This window comes from Acinonyx jubatus, chromosome B4, assembly GCF_027475565.1.
Source record: "Acinonyx jubatus isolate Ajub_Pintada_27869175 chromosome B4, VMU_Ajub_asm_v1.0, whole genome shotgun sequence".
NCBI classification, from domain to species: Eukaryota; Metazoa; Chordata; class Mammalia; order Carnivora; family Felidae; genus Acinonyx; species Acinonyx jubatus.
The window spans coordinates 25,967,076-25,980,381 of NC_069387.1; positions in this window are offsets into that span (position 1 = coordinate 25,967,076).

Genomic DNA, 13,306 nt, shown 5'->3' on the forward strand with positions numbered 1-13,306 from the left:
CTCTAGGTTTGAGGCTGGGGACACACCAAAGCCACTGAGCGTCCCGTGGACTAGATGACTAGTCGGTGGAGTGCAGAGAAGCCAGGAACTCCGATTCTAGCAACGCTTCGGAAATCCGGAACAAATTTCTCCTCCCTCACATTGCATAAATGGGACTCCAAAACGCTTCTCAATTCGTAAGGATCAGTGTTACTGCTTTGCTTTGCCATGGCAGTATTTCATGGAGAAGAGTCTTATCATATCATACATCCCTCTGAATCTTTGCAGTGAATTCATTGTGCAAATTCCTGCTCTGCTAGAGAAAGAAATACTTCTGCAAAACATTCACCTTGCCTAATAGTCTAATCTAATACCACCAACATGGCAGTAACACCTGCCAAACAGAAAACCCCTGGTAATCCTGGATTAAATAACATTAATATTATTTTTGGTAGGCCAGTAGGATTGTCCAGAGGACCAGTGATAACAAGAATTTGTGCGGCTGGGGAGACTCTGAAGAAGATAACCCTAGAATAACATGCTGTGTTTATATCAACCAAAGGGGACAGCATGCGATCCAAACAAGGGCAAGGTTCAAAGTGAGAAATACGAATGGCTTATATTTGTAGAGTGCAGGGTAGCTTGTGAGATGCCGTCATACGCAAAGTCATATGCTTGTCCTCCCCATCTGTGAGGATTCTTGGGTAGGTATGATTAGCCCCCTCTTAGGGATGAGAAAACCGAGGTTTGGAAATAGTAAGTAATTCAGCCGGTAGGTAGGAGAACAGGGTTTAAAGCCTAGGTATTTTAATTCTGACTTCCATATTTTTATTACAGTGCCACGAATAGGAAATACATTAGAATGAGTTGGTGTTGCTTTATGAGTTTCTGGTTAAGACGTTCAAAATAAAATCAGTATCAAGGGGGCACCTGGGTGGCTCAGTCGGTTGAGCATCCAACTCTTGATTTTGGCTCGGGTCATGATCTCACAGTTCGTGAGTTTGAACCCCACATCGGGCTTTGTGTTGAGCATGAGGAACCTGCTTGGGATCGTCTCTCTTTCCCTTTCTCTCTGCTGCTTCCCTGTTCAAGTTCTCTATCTCTCTCACTTTCTCTCTCTCTCAAAATAAATAAATAAACATAAACAACAACAACAAAAATAAGGATCATAGAATGAAGCTGTGAGTTCTCCCACTGGACACTACTCCACGGAGCCTTTTCCTTTAAAGGCCTCGGGCATGTTATCTGCCTCAAGGAGAAGCATCCCTGATGTGCATACGTTTAGGAAGAAGGAAAGAAACAAAGAAAGAAAGAAGGAAAGAAAGAAAGAGAGAAAGAAAGAAGAAAAGAAAAAGAAAGAAAGAAGGAAGGAAGGAAAGAAAGAAAGGAAAGAAGAAAGAAAGAAAGAAAGAAAGAAAGAAAGGAAAGAAAGAAGAAAGAAAGAGAAAGAAAGAAAGAAAAAGGAAAAAGTCAAGGCCTAAGGCAAGGTCAAGCAGTAGTTACAGAGCAAAACCAGGACTGAGGGAGAAGGTGCCTTTGCAAATACTGCCCCGGCCTTCAGCTGGGGGGTCGGTGTGTGGGGGGTTGCCTTAAAGCGTGCAAGGGCATGGGGACTTCTAAGAATGTAGGTTTTGAGTCAAAATAGAAACCTTTCCTTAACATTCTGACTCAGGGGGAGATTAGAAAGTAGTGGATGGATTAGACGAAAATGCTTCAGTTAAGAATTTAATCCTGTTAGGCAACAGTAAGTCACTTTTCTTAAAGGCTCCTGCTTGCCAAAAAGTAGAAAGAAATTTAAAAAAAGGGCGCATCCACAGTTGGTGAGGATAATTGTTTCTGAAGAGCTGCCTGCCTAAGGCCTCTTGAATGCTAGTTTTCTTTCAGTTTGCACGACTTTCTCTTTTGAGGAGAACAATGGATTTTACACTGGAGTGTGAGCCATTAGCATGGGGCTGTTTCAGCCTGGTGTCTGTGTCTGTGGGGGGCGGCGGGGTGGGGGGGGGAGCTGGCAAAGACTGAGGGTGTAGGGGGAGCAGTATGTGAGGGATTCTGGCTCTATCCCTGTTGCCAGAGTTCAGTGATGCAGGGGGAGTAAGACGGAAACCGAAACCAAATGGTTAAGCTGAGTTTTACTTTGCAGACTGGGAAGCTGATTCAACCTCTTCCAGTCTCCTTGCTTCCCAAAACTCCCCTTAAAGGCTGAGGACTTTGCTTAAGATCTGTTTTTTGTTTCTACTGTTTCTGTTGTTGTATTTAAAATGTCCCTTAGTGGAGGAGTTGTGGCGGGGGGGGGGGGGGGGTGCGGAGGGGGATAATTGGCATGAAGGAACCAGGGGAACACATATTACTTGAGTGACTTTCAACAGCAGAAAAACCCATAAATGTACATAAAAATGATCACTACGTGCCTAGAACCCTTGCATTGTGGGTAAGGCCTTCTACGGTTAAAGAGTCTGAGGACAGATTTCAGAGAAAAACCAACCCAATATACAGACCCAAGGAAATGCTGGAGACCAATGGCTGAAGCTCCTGTTATCTCCTGAGCCCAACGTCAAATCCTAGAGAGTCTTCGGAATGATGCCTCTTTCCAAGCTGTTCAGAATCAAGTTGCAGAGACAAGAGAGAAATGATTCTATCATCTATTGGCCATAGAGGCCATATTTAACATCAGGTTATGAGGGCAGTTCAGAGTTGATAACTAAATGTACCAGGCCAAAAGACATTTGTGTTTCTGTTGTCTTGTCCTATTATATTGGGCAAGAGATTATGAGAGGCTCTCCCTTGGATCTACTACTATGGGAAAAAATATATTATGATTACTATTCATTTGGTATGGTGGTTAATTTTATATGTCAGTTGACTGGGCTAAGGTCTGCCCAGACCGTTGGTGAAACATTATCTCAGGGTGTGTGTGTTTAAGGGTGTTTACAGAAGAGATTAACAACATTTCAATGAATACACTGAGCTAAGAAGATTGCCTTCACTCAAATGAGCGAGACTCATCCCAATCCTTTGAGGGCCTGAATAGAACAAAAAGGCAGAGAAAGGGTGAATTTGCTCTTTTTGCTAGAGCTGAGGTCTTCTGCCCGCAAACAAAGGTGCTCTGTGGGTTTGGACCGCTGGCTTTCCTGGGCCCCCAACTTGCAGATGGCAGGTCACGGGACTTCTCAGCCTCCATAATCTCGTGACTCAGTTCCTCATAATAATCTTTTTCTATATATCTCGATATATCCTATCGGTCCTGGTTCTCTGGAGAACCTTAATGTACTCAGTTAATAAGAGGTGTGTGTCCATACTGGGTGAGGAGTGGTGCACATAATCCACGATGGCGCTAGACATTTTGGGGGCTACAAAAAGAAGGTACCAATATTTACAGAGGGAGTTTTACCTCAGGGACACTAAAAAGATATATAAAAAATATTTACACGTTAGGGCCAAAATAGTATTTCCCTTTTATTGGCAACCTACATGCGACTCTAGATTTTTATCTGCTCAAATTAGCAGGAAATTCAGTGTTTCCTTCATCATTTATTCAGCAAATGCTTACGCATGTCTACTGAGTCAGGCTTGTTGGGGCTCCCAACAGAATATGCTCAAGAATTCCCAGAGAAGCTCACTCACAGTGGACTTGGTTATATTGGCCTTGGTTATATTGGCCTCTTGCTAGGAAAGCAAACACTTAATGCATCCCTTGAGGCTGGTGACTCCATGAGTGTGGATCTGGGTTGGTCTGGAGGTACCAAGCTGGTACCAGTGCTGCTGCTGTTGCCTTGGACCCTGTGTGCCTATATCTGGAAAGTTCCTACATCGTCATCCGTTGAATCCTCCCACAAAGTGAGTAGAACATGGCTCCTTGTGACTAGACTGTGATTAAATCAGGAAGGAAATAGAAAGCCCAGGGAGTTAGATGTCCAAAGTGTCCAGACACTTATCATAGTGGTACTCTTGATTTCACAACAGGCATATTCACTCATTCATTCATTCATTCATTCATTCATTCTTCATCCACACAGTTTCTTATATTTGCTAATCGTCTCCTCCAATGTGCCATAAATGGTTCCAGCCACTGGGGACACAATGAACAAGACATTGGCCTCTGCTCTTTGGAAATTACATTCTAATAGAAGGAGGTAGGAAACAAATAAGCAAATGCAGTAAATGGTATGTCTAAGACCTGAGGAGGAAAATAGTCGGGGAAGAATGCACTGGCTACTCTCAGACGGGCTAAGATTGCCTGCGAGTGTGGAGGGGTGAAACTGCTGTTAGAAATAGGTAGACAGGAGAGGTCTCACTGGTAAATTGGCGTTTGATCCAAGAGCTAAAGGATGTGAGGGAGTCACAAAGGCAAAGGCAGCCGATGGGAGTGTGCAAGTGGCCAGTGTTCAGACCTTAGTGAGTACAGAGGAGAAGGGTAGGGGTTACAACCCTCCTTCCCTCCCTCCTTCCCTTCCTTCCTTTCTTCCTTCCTTCCTCCCTTCCTGTCTTCCTCTCTCCCTCTGTCTCTATCCTATCTGTCTATCTATCATCTATGTATCTATCTAGTGATAGATGGATAATTTAATTTTTGATTATGTAATACATTCACAACCAACAGGTATAGAAAAAAGAGCATTTCATTCTATGATGGGCTCTTGGACATATTTACTAGTTCTATGACTTTTTAAGTTTACATTTATTCCTGCTTTTATATCTTTATAATTCTTTTTCTCTGCTTTTACCTGAGTTAAATGCTTTATTTGTTTCAATTTTTCTCGTAAGTATTTAAGGCTATACATTTCCCCCTGAGCACTGCTTTGGATGTGCTTTGTGGGTATTATCTGGCTTCATTAGCGTTCTTCATATTGACTCATATGGCCTCTTTCCTAGGCATAAGCATGTCATCAGGGTGGCTGGGTCAGGACAGTGTTTGAACCACACAGACTCAGGATGAATGCTCACCATTGTTTCTCAGCCCTTAATGAGAGGATTTGCATTTCATCTCCAACCCTCATGAAGAATTCTCAGGGACCTTACAAATCTGTGCTCCGTGTAATCAGGATTTGGTTGGTGTTTCCAAGCCCATCAGACATATTTTAATGGTTTTGAATAGCAAAGGGAAGATGTCTTTTTTTTCCTCCAAGGGCTCTTCCTGTTTCAATGGGGCCAATAAGTTGATGGGCAGAAGAATTCTATCTGACTCTACTCAACAGCATTCATGGGTCAAACACCAGTGGATTGGGGGTGTTACTGTGAAGAACCCTCCCTTGCCCAGAGTCAGGGCCCACACATCTACTCACACCTACATTATTTCATTTAAGCTTCATGATGATTTTGCAAGGTAGTAATTTTTATGCCCACTTTCACATACAGACACAGGTGCTTCAGAAGGTCAAATACCTTACATGAATTTGAGGGCAGACAGGGGATTCAAACTCAGGTCTGCTTTTGAATTCAGACCTCTTCCACTGTCCTTTTTTGCCTCCCCGGAAGTTTCACTATTTTTCTTCAATTACATAGCTATGTCAGGAAGTGACACGTCCTTTCTAAGTTGTTTTTCAAGATAATCAAATCTTAGCCCTTCAAGCACCAACAATCTGAAAACCATTGTAGATCTAAGTATTTCTAGAATGTGTGATATGTTTTTCTATCTTCTTAAACAGCACATTCAGCAGATTTTGAATTTTGGCTTGATGATTCACATCATCTTTATGAACATCAATTATTATGTAATGCTATATAATATAGGGAGTTTAAGTATCTTGCCCCAGGCTAGACAGCTGTTAAGTGGGGAGACCATTTAAAGGCAAAGCAGTCTGGCTCCAGAGCCCATGTTCTTAGCAACCTTGTTAAGATGCCTCACTGAGAGCTCAAAAGAGTCAGAATCACGGTGGGGTGAAAATGACTTGTTCCCATGGGGTGGGTCATAAAAAGCAAGGAGGCGGGAACTGATGGGGAGTTGAGGTTCTATTTTGCTGACATTTCAAGCCAGAAAAATGCTAGGTCAGAGCCAAAGTCCAGAAAGGATCAAGTCGGAGTTAGGCAGGGGTGTATTGCATTCAAAAACAAAGAATTAGATACCAAGGAATCTATAAATGGGAGGCTGAGATAAAAGACATATGTTAGAGTTCCTTAGGGGGACCGATGAATAGCACCCTCTGTCCTGCTCAGGTTTTGAAAAAACCGAGAGACCCAGAGCATCAGATGAAACCGCAACATTTCTTTATTTTTTTAAAATACAATTTACTGTCAACACCCAGCGCTCATCCCAACAAGTGCCCTCCTCGATGCCCATCACCCATTTTCTCCTCTCCCCGACCCTCTTTATTTTTGTTGAAGGCTAAGATACAAGCCACAGCGTCTTGTGAGAACCAGATGGGCCTGCAAAGTAATTCCAGAAGTTCACATACTTACCCCCCATGCATGTGGGCGTGGAACAGGTGAGAGTATGAAGGACCCCCGGTGCCTGCAGGTAACTTTGCTCCCAAGAGACAAAACGATAGAGCAGAACCCAGAATACCTCTAAGTCTTCTCAGAAGTCTTCCCGCCTCTTGAACCGAGGGGGTAAGAGGTGGAGAGGGGCCAGAAGTTACATTCACGGAAGCCCTCTCACGTGGAAGTACACACAAGAAGTCCCTCTAATATTACTGTGGACAGATTTTAATTGTGCCTCCTGCCACGTTTTAGCCACCCCAGGTTCAGCCGTTGTTGCTACTCCTTGTCTGCCCCATCGTGATGGTAGTGGTCTGGAAATGCTAGGGAAAGAGACAGGAATTAAGGTGGGATTTCAAAGATGGGATGGATTTAAATAAGTAGAATCCAGGCAGGAGGAAATGATCGGAACCGAGAGCTATTCATTTCACATTCAGGGGACAAACACGGGATTTGACACGCGTGAAGAGGTTTGGGAAGGGTAAGTGTGCAAACCATACCTGCTGATAAAGTGGCAGGTTACCAGAGGTCCCGTGTGGAATCGGTCCTGTGACTGAGTTTTCCATCCATGAAAACAAACAAACAAACAACCTGCAGCTGTATAAATGTCCTACGCTTTATGTTAGTCATTTGCCTGTTTGCTGTCCTTCACGCTAATCTCTTGATTGCCTCCCTCTCTTCTGGGTCTCCAGATCTTCAAACACATGCATGACCCCTTCTCTGTATTATATCCCCTCTGCTTGGAATATCTGGAATTGTTTTTCATTTTCTGGGCTGAACCGGACTGACCCACCGCACCCCTTCCCACTCAGATGCAGTAACATTTATGACACGATAACACGTACATGCCCCGGTGCTGCTTCCCCTTGCAAGGCTTCTAAGTAGGATCCCAGGCTGAAGAGGAGCATGTCAAGATTTGCTCCTTGGAATGATTACTTTGATTAAATGTGGAGAAGCATGGTAGATGCCGATACTGGGAGGGAGACCTTGGTTGGAGACAATCACAATAGTCCAGGAGAGAGATGATGAGGCTCAGAGGTGGGTATTTGTGCTGATGGAGGAGGAGGGTGGGAGGGTAAGGGACCTGAGAGATTCTAAAGAGCCAGGCATGGCAGGACCAGGTCCCTGACTAGACGGGGGTGTGTTGGGATGTGTAGGAGACTAGAATGATTCTCGGGGTTCTCCTGGGCTACTGGATGGAACTCACGCTCTTGCCTGAGCTGGAAGACGCAGGAAGAGGAGCAGTTGACTCTGGGGGGATATCGTTCTGGTCTTCAGGTGGCCGGGAGAGAAAAGGTATTAAGTCATCAGCACAGGAGGTGCGGGAAGCCATGGGCGTAAGTAAAGTCCCCCGGAACTAAAGGCAGAACACGGAGAGCACCAACATGGAAAGGGAAGGCAGAGTACCGAGTGGGAGCCACCAAAGAAATCTGGGGAGATCCAGGAAAGAGTGACACCACAGAAACCATGGGAGAGCAAGTTTCAAGAAGGGCACAGTCATCACTGTCAAATGTTGTAATGACCAAGGAGGGCCAGTCAACAGAGTTGACAATGAAAAAGGTGAGGACAAACACGGGTCAGGGGCAAGTGTGGGGGCTGGCGTTTGGATAAGTTTATGCCCGTTGGCCACGCACACGCACACACATACACACGTGCACACCCTTACCAGTAAGAAACTGCTTTTCAGAATTGTATTTTATGTGAGAAAGGCAGTGTCGAATATCATTTGAGCAGTCTAAAGGAAAAGAATGAGGCAATATTGAGCTGCCTTTTCGCTGTCTCCTGTCTGCTGCTCTTTCGTATCCTATACACGTGTAATGCGTCAGTCCCATCAGGAGGCCAGGACAGCCCCCAGGGGTCCGACCTCTGGTCCCAGTCTGCACGGTCGGCAGAGAAACCCTTGAAGTCCAAATCAATGGTGTCAGGGTGGTTTGGCTACAAGACGTACTCTCCCGTTCTGCTTAGGATGCTTTGGCTGGTTTGGTGGGCTACATCCCCGTCTCTAAGAGTTCTGTGTGTCGTTTTGACTGTAGTTTTTGGTCCACGACAGCAGTGCTGCTGGACACGGGGCCATCTAGGTGACAACGTTTCCCGATGCCACCTGAGAGGACAGTGCAGACAGATACGCCTAGAGATTCATTGCTGTCACCACTGGGATGGTTTTCCGTATTTTACGACCAAGACTACTGGCCCATAGTCTCCCGGGTGAGGTGAGGTGTGGTGGGTAAGGAGGGGTTTGTGGGGGGGCCGACAACTAAAGCCTTTATGAAAGGATATTGTTTTGAGCCCTCTTCCTACCAAAATGTCCCTTGGGCCACCGCACAGAGGTGCCAAGGTGAGAGCTGAGCCCATTGGCTGGACTGAGGGTTCAGTCCAGAGCCAGGAACAGGATATTCGGCCTTTGGCAGGTTGAGGTATTTGTGTCTCCAAGAAGCCCCCAGAGGGCCTGTTGTAGACGCCTCCCTGCAGCAGTGGTCAGGGCTCTCTCCTGGGCCACACACTGGCTCCCCTGGACAACTCTGTCCACACCAAGGCCGGACCCTTGTGCCCCGCCCCATCCCCTTCTGCCCCCGAAACGGTGATTCCGTTGGTCTGGGACAGTCCCGACATCAGAGTTCTCAGGATGGAGGGGAACTGGCTGTGGACCAGCAGCCGGCCAGCGGCCCGAGGATTTGGGGGCGATGCAGGGGGCATCGCTGGGTGATCAAGCCCTGAGACCTGGTAATTTTTCCCATGGGGCCATAAAGGTGGCTTCTGAAGGATACAGCAGTTATCAGACTCTGCCTTCACCTCAGAGACTCCCAGGGTCCAAGAAGAGAAAGCCGGTGCTTGGTGAAGCAGTCAGGCGACCATTCCTTTCCACCCACCCCTTAGATACAGCCACCATGTCACGGGGGCCCTCAGCTGCGGGGGGCTGCTATAGGGAGATGTAAGGGGGCAGCTGGACAGTGAGAGAGGGAGGACAGCTTAGCACCAGTTGCAGGGAAGAAAGGTACAAAAGGAATAGTTCCTGAACTTGAACCCGGACTGTAACAGCCGGTCCGGACCTGCCGGATCAGCCAGCCCAGTTCTCCCGTCTGTCAAATATTGGCGTCATTTGTAAATTCCCTGGAAAATCACCAGCAGGTAAATGAAGGGAGAAAGAAGAGAACGAAATAAAACGGACCAGGGACTTCCAGGCTCCGAGGATGGGCAGATTCCAACAGGAGGGAAGTTCCGTATAAAATCGGGTTATGACAGTAGTTCTTTCGTTAGCACTGAGAAAAGATTTGATCTGGTTAATGTCTAAAAGACACAAAGGCAACTTCTGGAGGAAGCTGGTTCCTCATTCATGCTCCAGAGGCATAGGCTCATTCATTCACTGAATATTTACTGGGCACCTACTATGTGCGAGGCAGTGTTCTAGATTGTAGAGAAGACTGGTGAACAAGACAGGAAAGGATCCTAGCCAGCGGGAGCCCAGCAAGGTGTGACAGTAAACAAATGCACAGTGGACAAGGGCTCGCCGGTTGGAAGCTCGTGTGTGCAGGTGAGGTTGCTATTTTCTTTTCTTAAATTTTTTATTTTTTTAATGTTTATTTTTGAGAGACAGAGAGAGAGAGGGAGAAAGAGAGTGAGAGAGAGTGCGAGCGGGGGAGGGCAGAGAGAGACAGAGACGCGGAATCCGAAGCAGGCTCCCGGCTCTGAGCTGTCAGCACCGAGCCTGATGCGGGGTTTGAACTCATGAGCTGTGAGATCGTGACCTGAGCTGAAGTCCGACGCTTGACTGACTGAGCCACCCAGGCGCCCCTAGGTTGCTATTTTAAGTAGGGGGATGGGGGACGTGCTTACTAGCAGGGGATGCTGAGCAGAGGCCTGGAACGACATGAGGAAGCAAAGCACGTGTACAGCTGGGAGGGACAACAGGGCAAAGGCTGTGAGTGGGAGCCCGAGCATGTTGGACATGGCAAGGAGGCCAGTACGGCCAGAGGGAAGTGACCAAGGGGACAGTGGCGGGAGGGAGCCTGCGAGGCAGTAGAGAGCCTCACTTTCACAAGGCCTTGTGTAGTAAAGACTTATCCTACCCAAAGACAGTTCTGGTCTTTGCCCTTGACTCCCGGGAGGTGATCTGTAAAGTCTTGGGTAGAATGTCTTTTCACTTGGGGTCTGGGGACACACTGGATGGCCTAATGATGTGATTTGGGATGGGGCTTTGGGTCACATGGTGCCAAATGGATCTCTGCAGGGGCTGGAGACTAAAGCTCAACCATGCAGGCAGTCGGTCATGTCCATGTGATTGAGACCCAGTAACAAATCCAGATTCCAGGTCTCAGGTCGGCTTCTCCTAGTGACAGTACTCTGTGTGTCTCGTCACATGTCATTGCCAGGAGAAGTCCACACTGTCCCGTGACTCCACTGGGAGACGCCAAGTGGAGGCTGTGTGTGCATAAGTCTCCTGGACTCTGCCCCACGCGCCTCTTCTCTCGGCTAATTTAAGCCGTATCTTCCTGCTACGCTAAACTGTAACCATGAGTAGAATGACTGTCGGTGACTCCTGTGAGTCCTTCTAACGTGTCATTGAACCCGGATGTGGTCCTGGGTCCTCTCCTTAACCTGACAGGACGAGGCCTTAGGACATTTTATGGACTTTGGCTTTTGCTCCATAGGAGTGGGGGTCCAGTGAAAACTTCTGAACGGAGAGTGACATGATCTGGCTTATGTTTTTTAAATTCATTCATTCATTCATTCATTCATTCATTCATTTTTACTTTAGAGGGAGAGAGGGACTCTCAAACAGGCTCCGCACTCAGCATGGAGCCCGACTCAGGGCTCAATCCCACGACCCTGGGATCAGAGCCTGAGCCGAAATCAGGAGTCAGAAACTCAACCGACTGAGCGCCCCACCCCGTCCCCCCCCCCCCCCCCCCAGGCGCCCCTGGCTTTGGTTTTAATGAGACTGCACAAGCTGCTGTGTTGAAAATAGGCGGGAGGGATGATGATCATTTTGCAGGCTATTCACACACAGTTCAGGGGAAGGGCTGGTGGTGGTTCAGACCAGAGTGGCAAGAATTATATTGGAGTATAGCCGGAAGGTGGAGCAGTGGGGTCTGCGGATGGACCGGGCATGTCAGGATGACCCAGGTTTGGGGCGGAAGCGATTGGAAGAGGACACGCCCACCGCATAGCAGGAGGCACACAGGCAGGGGGTGGGACCGATGGAGTATTGTGTAGGGTTTTTTTGAAGTTCCCACGTGATACTAGTATTCAACGGCTGCAGAGCCGATTTAATCCACAGGCCGCTGCCTTCACCCTCAGGAAAGTGGAGGAAAATATATATCTTGAGGATATAGAATTTTGGGGGTCAGGTCTGTCTGTCTGTCTCCCAAAACATGACATAATGAAAGCTCAATGAGAGATACAAGGAAATTGCTGATAGACTGGTGCCGTGGCCTGAATTTTCCAGAAAACAGATATGGATGGCAACATAGTCCGTGCTCAAGGGCATGTACTTTACTGGGGAGTGTGACCCAGGAGCAGACGTGAAGGACAGGGTATGAAGTGAGGAAGAAAAGCAAGAGAGCCAATTTCAAAGATATGTTGTTGTTGAGCTTGGCACAGCTTCTGTGGCTGACCCTGTGGGGTTGCCTGAGATGGGTCTTGGGACCGTCAGCCTAGGGGAAGAGAGGAGAATGTGTTTTTACACAGTTCTGTTCCTTCCGTGGTCAAAGGGTTGCCCCCACCGGGCATTAATGGTCTCTTCGCCTCCCAGTTTGCACATACACAAATGCCAAGCTGGTTCTCACACCTCACCCGCCACACTGGAGCTTAGCCCGGGTGCTGTCAGGTTGCACCTGCTGGTCAGAGCCTACAAAGAACTAGTCCCAACAGCAGGGCTTGCAAAAAGAAACAGGTGAGGTTGAGAGAATGTGGAGTGCTGCCCAAGGGGCATGTTGACCAATTGCAAGGCATCTGATATAAGTAATGACTTTAGGAAACCTCTTTTCTCAGAAATACTACTACGTTATTGATGGAAATCTCATCTGTGGGTTCCCTCCAAGTCTATTGGTAATACCTGTGGTCTACTCTAAAGTAATACCTGTGACAGACACAGATGGCTTTTGTCTATCATGGGCTATTCATTGTAATAGACTTTGCTCAACAGGATGAGGGTCTTTGTGGTTTGTTCTTTGTCAGGGGGCCAGAGTGTGGCTAGGGTTTTAGCTAAGGAAAAGCAGATGTTCGATCATTTTGAAAGCTGGCGGGGAACTACAATGAGACAAAAGGCGAAGGGGAAGCCTGAACTGGAAGCTTCTTATATCTCTCTGTTAGACTCCCGTGGAAGGACCTGGCTCTACGTAAAACAAAAGACCAAACCAAAACAAAACAAACAGACAAACAAGCAAACAATAACCTCTGTTGAGTCACTTGAGAAAAACGGACCTAGAGAAAAAAAGAGGTAAACAGGCATACCCAGTCTGGTTTTTTTTTACCCATTCCACCTTCCAGCTGAATCGTACGGTTCAAAGTAGGTGAAAATAAACACCTGAGAGCAAAGAGGGAGATGTCAGAAAAGGGCAGCATGAGCTAGTGCCTCTGTTTGGCAACCATCTGATTCTACTGCTCTCTCTTGCATTTCTACCAGGAGCTCAGCATTCTTGAGACAATGCATAGAAGCAGATGCCTTATTCCTGAACAACGCGGAGGGTCTGTCCCAGAGGCTGTGGTGACACATTTTGTATCCCTGAGGTGGCCCAGTCCCTGCACTTTGAAGCGGGACAGTTGCTGAGCTGTTCCTGTGGTGATTTTTAAGACTACATATGTCTCCAACCAGAAGGCTAACATCTTATACGTGCATATGGTTCTTGTTCAAATGAATACACAGTTAGCACATGCTTGGCTAGAAGTTACAATGATAAATTTAACCCTACTGTCTGAACTG